Consider the following 8571-nt stretch of genomic DNA (forward strand, 5'->3'; position numbering starts at 1 on the left):
TCTTGGTTTGCCCATTCCTGGACTTCTGCACATAAAAAATACGAGCCGTTATTACTTTGGATGACACCAACAGTAGGTAGATGTGAAAATCAAGATGACAGCCCCTGTACTGGAGTTTGTCCATTGCCCTTGCAGCACTTAGTTGCCATAAGCAAGCTGGAGACAACTTCTACTCCCCTGAGGATGTAGCAATATCCTTCAAAAGGTATGAGTGACCCAATATAATCAATTTGCCACGTAGACCACCAGGTTTTTACTTGGCTGATATGCAGGACTGGTGCTTTAGCAGGGTGATTCCTCTGCTGGGTACCCTTGAGTGAAAGGGGCCTCTAGTTTGGTTTCTTGTGAGTCAATGTGTGCACGCCGTGGAGCCTTACCATTCTTATGTGGTCATACCACAGTAATTGCCTCAACTGGTATCCCAGTCTGTGTTTTGTGTTGTCAGGGTGCTGAATAATTTGGATAAAGCCCATTTCTAGTTGGTTTATTGGCTAGACTTTTCTGTCTACAATAAAGTCTCTTTGGAGCTTGTCGGTGGCCTAAATTGACTTCTGGGCTGCCTCCGTGATGGCTGGGAATTCAAACTCATTCAAACTCAGGGAATCCTCAAAACTTCAGAAGGATGATGCAAAGTGTGCATTCACTTACCCAACCAAAAACATGGCATCTCAAGGGTAACCACTTGCCAGCAAGGCCAGGGCTCAGTCCTTGAGGACGTTTCTTTAGATGGCATCACAGCCTAAGCAGGAGAGTCTCCAACTGCAGATCCACTGCTCCAGGAGACCAACTCAGTGGGGTCTCCAGCAGCGCCATTTGTACCCTGGTTGAATCTGAGCTGGGGCCATGTCTGCTCAGTGGCCTACAAAGGTCTCTCGACAGAGGCATTTCAGTGGTCAGGGGCCCTGTCTGTCAGCCAAGGGCTGTGTACCTGACCACAGTCTTGTGGTCCATCAGTCCAGAAGTTTCTGGGTGTTTTGAGGAGGGGTTGGGGGGCAAGTGCACCTAATGTCAGTCTGTTAATCTCTAGGCCAAACACACTGATGCTGTGCTGCCGTGCAACAGACTTGGGTGAACCTTTGCGCCACACCAGGCCTGTGGCGATGCTTTGAGATCAACCGGAGTGCTGCAAGATCTGAATGTTCCACCAGACCCATCAGCAGCTGGAGCCATGAGACTGTAACACATCACCTGCAGATTGCTGACAACAGAGCACAACTGCTGTCAGCTTGTGTGCTCCCTCCTTGCTAACAACCTCAGAGACTCCACATGAGGCTGCTCTCAGGGTCACCTCAGCCTTCCTGTCTCCAGACTAAGCAAGCCAAGTTCCTGCAGCCTCACCAGCTGTGCACTACGGACCCTCAATGCCTGGAGGGCCTGCAAGATTCACTTCAGATTAGCACTAGATTTCTTGTCATGAGAGAGCGATAGTAGCGTGTAGGATTGCAAATGTGGTGGGCAAGTACTGAACAAAGGGAACAAGATGCTGCCGTTCACCCGCTGGCCATGCAGCCCGGTCAGTTGCCACCATCCGCACTGCCAAAGCACACGGCTCCCGTAGCCCTGAAAAAGGCATCTGGGGGCTGCCTGCGGCTGTCTGTCAGTGGGAAGCTCCACGATGAAGAACCGTCCCGGGCCCAGCCTGCGGCACAGCAGAGCAGGGCGTCCCCAGTAGAGCAGGGGTTGCTCCCACCGCCTCGCTTTGGGGCAGCCCTGCCATGGGCTGCTTGGGCCTGCTCACCTGCACCAGTCAGGGCCTCCATAACATCCCTGCCCTCCCGCTCCACACAGACGAGGCCCCAGCGACACGGGACAGAGCAGAACGTTCCCCGGCTGGAGACGCTGCTGTCCATCCCCGGCGAGGGACGGCAAGTGTTCCTGCAGAGCTGCTGGGGGAGATGGCTCTCAGGAGAAAGGGGCCTGGAAAAAGGATCTCGAGAGAACACCGACATTTTCCTCCACACGCTGTGAGAACCAGGCTTCCTGCAACTGGACCCATCCCTTCACTAGCCTGGCAGCAAAGCTTGTGAAACCAGATGAAAATGCTGGCCACTTCTCGCCTCCCTTCATGAGATTCCCTGTAAAACAGGGTCTTAGCATGACAGAGACTGTAGGAGGGAAGGAAATGGATGACTTCAAGGAAAATGCTCAGGCGCAGTCTGGCCTGGCTGGAAGGAAGGCAGGCACAAGCCAGCACTTGGCAACAAACTCTTTATTGGAAGCACGGGGCTGTACTTGGCGGAGCTGCCCAGGGCTCTACGCGTCTCTTGCCGCAGCCCTGCCCAGGACATGGCCCGCAAGCCTCCCAGCTAACGGCCTCGCTGCTGACGCGGCTGCTGGGGCTCGCCTCCCACAGCCTGGCCGCAGTCTGGAGAACTGCGGGCCCGTGCAGGGGAGGGCATCCTCAGCGGGACAGCTCTCCCCTCCATCTCGTCGGGTGGGCGGCCTTGCTCATTTCCCGGGCTCCAGGCTCTGCTCTTCAGCTGCCCTGGGGAATCCTTGGCCTTCCTCCATGCCTGTCCTTGGGCAGGACTCCTGGGATGGCTGCCGCTGTCCTTGCAGAGCTCTTCCCTGAGAAGCTCCAGGATTCCAGAATATTTGCAGAGGTCGCCTCGTTCGCACTGGCAAGTCACGAAGGCTTCCACGGTGCAGAGAACGCAGTCGATGACTATTCTGGCCAGACGGTCAAGCAAAGCCCCTGAGGTTGCTCTGTCGGAAGCTGCTGTTTCAACTTGCCCTGATTTTTCTTCTTCAGATTTGCCCGCTTGGGTGGTTTCTTCGACAACAGGCCCTGGCTCAGATGCTTCAGAGCTACCAGATGCTACGTGCTTCCCCCAGCCCTCCAGCACGGGCGCCATGAGCTCTTTGGCCACTTGTTCAATTTGCTGCCGACGGCATAGAGGTGACACCTCCAGAGGCTCTGCAGCTGTGAGCGCACCGGCTGCACCTTCGTGTCCCAGCTCAGGTTGGGAGGGGCTTTGGCCCTTGCTCAAAGCAGCATCAACTCTTAAGCGTCGCCCCCATTTCATGGAGTTGTTTCCAACTTTGGTTGGAGGCAGGCACGATGGTTTGTGAGGCTGCAGCAGCTGCGGTCCCGGGCCAGATGGTTTCTGAGGCAGCAGCAGCCGCTGTCCCAGGCGAGAAGTATTGATGGCTTCTGTCCGTTTGGGAGCATGCTCTAACTTGGGCAGGTGTTCCCGAAGCTTCTCCTGCAAGGTGACAGCAGGTTGTGTCTGGCTGTGGGCTGGACAAGCGCTCCCGGCCCTGCGTGCTGAGGCGTCCCGTGGGCCCAGGACACGGCTCTGCTCCAGCCCCGCGACGAGGGCAGGAGGGAAGGGCTTCCCTTGGGACTCTGCGTGTCTGGGAACACCCCGCTTTGCTGACCTGCTCTCGGATGAACGCTTTCTGGGCCTCCAGCTTGAGCATGGTCCGGTACTGCCTGTACTGGTTGAACTCCTTCAGCGAGCAAACCACCTGTGGAGAGCCGGGGGCAGAAATCCCCCAAGCGCTGTGAAGCCGGCTGCGCAGACTGCCTTCCCGAAACAGCCGCCCCGGCGGGAGGGGAGCTGCTCCCTGCACACCCTGCTCTGCGCTCGGGAACCCTGCTGGGAGGGAACCGTTTTGATCAGCCCCATCTCATCCAAACCTACGTTGCCATCACTGGTGACGAAACCCTGTCTCTTCAGCCACTGCACGTTGACCTTGCGTTGGTGGTAGGCCTTCAGATGTGGGTCATGCAGGCTGTTGTACTCGTTGCTCATCCGGCGGCCCAGGGGATCCCCAAGGTCAAACGAGCCCGAGGGCCGGTGAAGCTGTGAGAGATGTTCCAGAGTGTGGACGGGGCAGGAAGGAGCAGCAGGGACGAACGCACCTCCCAGCTCCTCAGGCACACAGGCCGGCATTTCCAAACCTGCAAGGTCCAGACTGATTCCTGGCCCTCCCACCCCTTTCTTCTGCCTTTACCTTTTCCCCCAGCTTTCCCCTGCTGAACACAGGCTTGGAGCCGGGTGTCACGGGGATCTTGACACCGAGGGTGAGGTCCAGCAGCTCAGGGTCCATTGGGCCAGTAGCTACTTCTCCCAGGTGTTGTCTCCTGTGTCCGAGCTAGGAAGACAGAGACCCTCAGGCACAGCTCAATGAGCCTCCTGCCCAGCGGCTGCAAGAACAGGCCCGTCCCAATGCCCCCGAGCAGCCCCGCCATGTCCCAGGCTCCCCGGCTGAGCCCTCTCCATCGCCCCGCTGCTCACCTCTGCCTGTTTGACAGTGCACTGAGCACCGCGTCTGCCTTTGGGACAGCAGCGGTGAGACTGCGCTGCACAGCTCCTGCGCTCAGCACCGCGTCTGCCTTTGGGACAGCAGCGGTGAGACTGCGCTGCACAGCTCCTGCGCTCAGCACCGCGTCTGCCTTTGGGACAGCAGCGGTGAGACTGCGCTGCACAGCTCCTGCGCTCAGCACCGCGTCTGCCTTTGGGACAGCAGCGGTGAGACTGCGCTGCACAGCTCCTGCGCTCAGCACCGCGTCTGCCTTTGGGACAGCAGCGGTGAGACTGCACTGCACAGCTCCTGCACTCGGCACCGCGTCTGCCTTGGGGACAGCAGCGGTGAGACTGCGCTGCACAGCTCCTGCACTCAGCACTGCGTCTGCCTTTAGGACTCCAGCAGTCAGACTCCGCTCCACGGCTCCTTCCAAGAGCTCTCCTAGAGCTGCGTCCTGCGCTGGCTCCTGTGGCTCCAGAGGCACCCGGCAGCAGATGCCACGGCCGCTCTCCTGGCGAGCAGCTTTATAGAGCACTTGCCATTGTGGCATCATGGCGTTGCCGCATTGTCACATCACTGGTTGCCGTGACGCTGCCCTGCTGCTGCCCGTGCGAGGGTTCCGTTTGGAGGCCCGTTTGGACAGGCCTGTGGCCCCCGACCTTCCTGGCCAGGCTTGGAGGGGTCATCTCCACAGCCCCCTTCTCACCTCAACTCTCCTGTGATGCTGTGAAGCAAAGCAGCAGCATCAGCAACCAGGAAGAAAGACAGGGCACTCCCCTTGATACCAAAAAGTCTATTCTACTAATCTACTCTATTCTATATAGGTCAGATTGCTTCGAGCACCATAAAATCTCACCTGAATGTTACCAGGGATGAGGCATCTACCACCTCTCTGGGCAACATGTGCCAGCATTTTACCACTCTCATTGTAAAAACTTCCTTCCTTGTATCTAGTCTAGATCTCCCCTCTTTGGTTTAAAACCGTCACCCTTGCCCTGAGACAGAAAAGAGGAGAAAAGGAGCTCCCGGGGCAGAGAAACGCAGAGCCTGGCACCCAGGGCACAGGGAGCACCGTGCTGGGTACCCAGAGGCAGCTGTACAGAAATTCACTTCGCTAGAGCTCCGTGTTCAGAAAAAGAGACAGAGGAGTCAAACCCAAACTTCATTTGAATAACGAAGAGCCTACCAAGCATATCCCTGTGGGTTTTCTTTCAAAACACAGGGAACGCAGCCGCAGTTGACCCCAGTTCCCCAGCCCTAGCTCCCGGCCGCAATGATCCCTCCTCCTTTCCCCATGGGCTGAGGTACTCGGAGAGTACAACCTTTCCAATCCGCCTGCTCCCCATCTCGCCACCCACCCCCCAATGTCTCCCCAACCACACCCCTGAACCCTCCCAGTAGCTCGTGGTTAAAATTCACTTCCTTCATCTCCAAGGGTGTGACTGCCCCCTGGAGTCCTGCTTCTATTTTGCTTCTTGCACCAGCTGTGTCCCCAGGAGGGCCACCTGAAAGAGGCAAAAGGCCAAAGGGATTTGCCATCGTTCCTCCCTATGGCCAGACCCTCCTGTCACCCAGTGTGATCCTGTTCTCACCTGTCTAGAACCTGGCACCTTCCGCTGGTCAGAGAGAGACAATCCGCACACATCTGGCAGCGACTGACCACGGCAACATCTCTTCAGCCTCCTTCATTCACGCTCCACCTGCACTTTGGGAAGGAGACTCGGGCCGCCAAACGAATTGCAGAAGGACCCCTGCACATCAGGGCAAGGAGATTTCTGCTCAGAGACTGTCACTTGCACCTGAGAACGTTGGGGCAAAACGCACTCGAAGCAGAATATGGAGGAGAAAGGGCAAGAGAGAGTCCAGTGTGTGTGGATGGGGACACTGGGGCAGGAAGGGTGGTACCCCAGTGAATGTGCATTTGTGAAGGCAACGGGTGCCAGAGGGAGAGAAAATAGACAGTGAGTGTGCACAGGGGGACGGGGAGAGGGCAGGAAACCAGCAGAGGGCTCCAAAGTGCTGTCTGGGAAACGTGTGGTGTTCCAGAGCACCGGGAGGCTTTGCAGAGGCAGGGAGAGCCTGTTTCACCTGCTCCAGGGTCCTCCTGAGCTCAGCGTTGTACTGCTTCAGCTCCGTCTTCTCCAGTTCCAGCCTTGCAACTGCTCCCTGCAGACATTCCAGCCGCTGCGACAGGCGTCTCTTCTCTGAGAGCCAGGAGAGCTGCTCCCCTTCTGCAGCAGCCTGCTGGGGATTCAGAGAGGAGATGGTGGAGCTGGTGCCACACGCAGGTTACAAGGGCCAGAATGAACAAGCTGGGGAGAGTGAGCGGGCTCAGGACTGGACAGGGCCAAGTCCCTTCTTCTCCCCCTGGGCCACAGCCCAAAACAGCCCCAAACTCTCTTCCCAGGGGCCCCCTGCAGATCACCTGGGAGAAAGCCACACTCATTTGCCTTCCTGCTTTTTTGGCTGGGTCATAAGTACATGCAGAATGGTAATGAAGCCTTTAACCGGATCACGCAACAGTACCAATTCCATTATTTTAATACAGTGGAAAAGCTGTTGCCCAGAAATCTCCATCTCTGAAAGCATCCTCTAAGCACCATCGGTGTCGCTGCTGTTCAGCCATCGGTATAAAACTCTACCGAGTTCCCTACATTAGTGTGGTCAACTGTGCCGTTTCCTCGCCGTGGCAAATCCTCCCCAGGACACGCTGGCCAAGCTTGCCCAGACAGGAGAGAACCAACGACCCAGCCCCAGCCGGGGGACTGCAGTTCATTTTAACGTCGAGCTCCGTCGTTGCGTCTGTAGTTCTGGGCTGGGCAGAAAACGTTCCAGCAGGTGAACGATCTCTGGGCGGCCCTGCACAGACAGGCTGGCCCGCTGGCTGCGCTCATGGGGCTTTGGACAATCTCCATCTCTGAAAGCATCCTCTAAGCACCATTGGTGTCGCTGCTGTTCAGCCATCGGTATAAAACTCTACCGAGTTCCGTACATTAGTGTGGTCAACCGTGCCCTTGCCTTGCCATGGCAAATCCTCCCCAGGACACGCGGGCCAAGCTTGGCCAGAGAGGAGAGAACCAATGAAGGGAGGAAGAGAAGAAAGAAAAGAAAGAAGAAACCCAACATTTCATTTCCCATTTTCGGGGGGTTCGTTTGGCCCTCTACTGTGTGGAGTTTTCGTGGCCCCATCCTCTAGTACCCCACTGCTCCCCCTTGAAGGAGTAATGGCCAGATCATGCTCTGTCATTCTGTGATTGAAATCAGGACTAGTTTTCCCCTGGCAGGCATGCACTCCACCACTGCCTTGGGCAGTTCAATGCCTCTCTGCCCCTCTCAGCTCATGCCCAGTTGCCAAGGGCCTGTTCCTTCAAACCCCAAGCAGGCGGACTCAACTGCCCCTTCTCTCCCTGCTCTTCCGTCTGCTGCCTGAGCTGTCTGAGCCCTCCCTGAGTCTGGTGAAGCAGCTCCAGTAAAGAATTCTGCCCATGCTCCTTTTCCAGCACAGCCTGCACAGAAATAAAGAGCAGACGGGTTTAAACTTCCCTCACAAAAGGTCTGTGCCAAGACTCCAAGGCCGATGGGCTCACACGTTCTCCAGGCGCTGTGCTGCTGCTCTCCTGGGTCATTCTCTGCCCACGGGGAGACGCAGCTTCCTAAGGGACACTGGCAGGATAAACAGGGTCCCTCTGGGACTGAATCCACAACAAACTCTTAGTCAGCTCACAGGAAACGTGGCTCACTCTGCACGCAGGACCTTGGGCAGGACACAAGCGCTGCCAGTGGAGGACGGGGTTGCTTTGGCACAGCAGAGCTGGGCACAAAACAGCTCACCAGCCAGGGACTGAAAACAGCCCAGAAGACACTTCTGTCCTACCGCTCCAAAATCTTTCACTGGACTCTTTAAAAAGGTTTTTCGTTTATCAACAATCCCGCTGCGCCCCTCCCCGTCCCCCCAAACACAAACCCCATCCTCGTGGGGATTCAGGCCTACAAACTCACTTTGGTCATGAACATGAGGCTATGAACACCTATCAGTAAACATCAAAAGAGGACCGTTAAGAGAGCAGTGAAGATATTCTGAGGTAACTCTTACAAAACCAGAACACAATAGCAGCACAACAATCAAAACCAAAGGTCACATTTCTGCCCAGCTTCCTAGGAGAGGTCTCGTCCCCAGTCCCAGCGCTGGCCCTGCACGCCTTTCACCTCCCCAGATTCAGTGCAGGAAACATGCGGGGATGCTCCACACGGCCCCAGCCCCAGCCATCTCCCACAGCTCCAGCCTCGCAAAAACACACCAATTCTCCCTTCGCAGCC

General features: G+C 56.7%; 1 long non-coding RNA gene across 1 annotated transcript; it reads right to left on the reverse strand.

The window, feature by feature from the left end:
• Nucleotides 1–4407: 4407 nt before the first annotated feature.
• LOC136108032 (uncharacterized) lies at nt 4408–7067 on the reverse strand. Its single transcript, XR_011741647.1, has 4 exons — nt 6343–7067; nt 5847–6005; nt 5674–5759; nt 4408–4978 (listed from the first exon to the last, which is right to left on the reverse strand). It is a non-coding gene; the product is annotated as an uncharacterized lncRNA (long non-coding RNA).
• Nucleotides 7068–8571: the final 1504 nt, after the last annotated feature.

Source organism: Patagioenas fasciata, chromosome 16 (assembly GCF_037038585.1).
Source record: "Patagioenas fasciata isolate bPatFas1 chromosome 16, bPatFas1.hap1, whole genome shotgun sequence".
NCBI lineage: Eukaryota > Metazoa > Chordata > Aves > Columbiformes > Columbidae > Patagioenas > Patagioenas fasciata.